The sequence below is a fragment of the Octopus bimaculoides genome, chromosome 4 (assembly GCF_001194135.2).
Source record: "Octopus bimaculoides isolate UCB-OBI-ISO-001 chromosome 4, ASM119413v2, whole genome shotgun sequence".
Lineage (NCBI taxonomy): Eukaryota > Metazoa > Mollusca > Cephalopoda > Octopoda > Octopodidae > Octopus > Octopus bimaculoides.
The window spans coordinates 88,474,239-88,476,444 of NC_068984.1; the positions used below are offsets into that span (position 1 = coordinate 88,474,239).

The following is a 2,206-nucleotide window of genomic DNA, read 5'->3' on the forward strand; positions in this document are numbered from 1 at the left end:
TATTTTTTTTTTAAATTTTTTTTTTTACTTGTTTCAGTCTTTTGACTGTGGCCATGCTGGAGCACCAATACAAATGATATATAAGCATATGCATGTATACATACATATATGTACATACCTACATCAACATGTATATATAGATGCATATCTGTGTACAGGACGTCAGATATATATATTTACATATACATATACATATACACACACACATATACTTTAATAAAAGTACATATACACACACACACACACACACATACACACGCATATACTTTTATTAAAGCTGCAAAATATCACAAGACTTACTCAGAATTTCGTGATCCCGTTCGTCGGACAGTTGTGATGTCCGACGAACGGGAAAGTGAAACTCTGAGTAACAGTTCGGTGATAATTTAGCAGCTTTAATAAAAGCATAATACTCTACCTTTTTTGGTATTCGAGTACTATATTTTCCACCTTGTTTTGCACTTATCAGTTCACCTGTATGTGTGTGTATAGAGAGAGAGAGAGAGAGAGAAAGAGAGAGAGAGAGAGAGAGAGAGAGAGAGAGAGAGAGAGAGAGAGAGAGAGAGAGAGAGACGGGAGATAGACAGAGACAGAGAGTAAAATGCTAATTCATTGGAGGAATTATGCTAGAATTTCACATGTATATGGAATATTCGGCCACCTATACGTTAATTTAACGAGAAGGTGAGCTGCTTTAAACATCTGAGTTAGTCGTTGAAATCGACAGAGGAACCATGATAAAAAGATAGATATACACAGACAAGTGCATACCTAATATAAATAGTTAGGGATATGAATGTATAAAATTTGTGTGTGTGTGTGTGCGCACGCGCGTGTTCTTGATGACAATAATAAAATTAATGTTTTACGAACTAGAATATCTGAAGTTTACCACCCGACTCGCTCCGAATTTATTGAACTAAGGCACTTATGGAGTACCTGTTCACATCTGGAACAAAGAAAAGGTCAGCTAAGAAGATACGGCCCATGAACCGGTAGGTTAGGTGACACACACAAGAGCGCGCGCACAAACACACACATAAACACCCACACATAAAAATTAGACAGACAGACAGACAGATAGATAGACAGACAGACAGACAGACAGATAGATAGATAGATAGATAGATAGATAGATAGATAGATAGATAGATAGATAGATAGATAGATAGATAGATAGATCTCGACAGAAAAATAGATAAACATACACAAATAAATAGATATATGTAAGGAGAATGAAGTATATGGTCGCATACTATAAAATATAAACGTTGTTATTGGGCGGGTCGAAGTAGCTACGAGACAGAAAAACAATTGTTTTAACATTCGAAGTTTACTCATCTCTGAAAGTGTTAGGCTCGTTGCAAATGTTAAAAAGAAAAGTTGTATTATCTGTTATAAGGATTATATTTGTTATATTATAAGGATTAAATCTGTTAAATAATGAAAAACAAGCCGGATAGAAAATGAAACAAAGCAAACAGCGAGTGGGACGAAAAAGGAGAGTAGAGAGAATGGAAGAGGAGTTGAATGGATGAAAAACACAATGAAAAGTTAGTCAGTAAATTTGCTAGTGGAAACAAAAGCAACTCACGTGTAAAAAAAACAACAACACCGATTATAACAAATAATAAGAATGAAATGCTTCTATAAAGGTCAGATGATTACCAAAAGAATAAATTTGTAGTTCCACGAGTAAAGAAGTAACTAAGGTAGTTGTTGATGTTGTCCTTGCATGTTTATAGGGTGCGAGTAAGTTCCAAATCAATCCAACTGTACAGACTGGGACATCGATGTAGTTTTTCCGCAAAAAAATTTACAACTGTAAATACAACAGTTTTTTGTCACACTTTTACCAATACTTGCGTGTGTGCGTTATGTGTGTATCTCTAGTGATAGAGGCGGAGATAAAATTTAAAATAACATGTTTTACTCCAAACTAGTATGGTTCTAACTAACCAATCAATCCACTTATATGTTATGTCGGTCATCAAAAGAGAGTATGAGAGTGGATGCTGTTCTCTTTCTCTCTCTCTCCCCTCTCTTTCTCTTTCTTCTCCCATCTCCTACTCTCTCTCTTTCTCGGCCTGCCTGCCTGCCTGTCTGCCTGTCTGCCTGTCTGTCGATCTCTGTATTACATGTATCTATCTATCTATCTATCTATCTATATATATATATATATATATATATATATATATATATATAT

The 2,206-nt window shown here is 35.1% G+C and overlaps 1 long non-coding RNA gene across 2 annotated transcripts in view; it reads right to left on the reverse strand.

The window, feature by feature from the left end:
• The window catches only part of LOC106869446 (uncharacterized), a 65,610-nt gene extending 63,565 nt beyond the window's left edge, over positions 1–2,045 (reverse strand). Inside the window, exon 1 of one of the 2 annotated variants that reach the window (XR_008263974.1) lies at positions 1,595–2,045. This is a non-coding gene — a long non-coding RNA (uncharacterized LOC106869446). The remainder of the gene's footprint in view (positions 1–1,594) is intronic. The other variant, XR_001409400.2, reaches the window with a different exon arrangement.
• Positions 2,046–2,206: the final 161 nt, after the last annotated feature.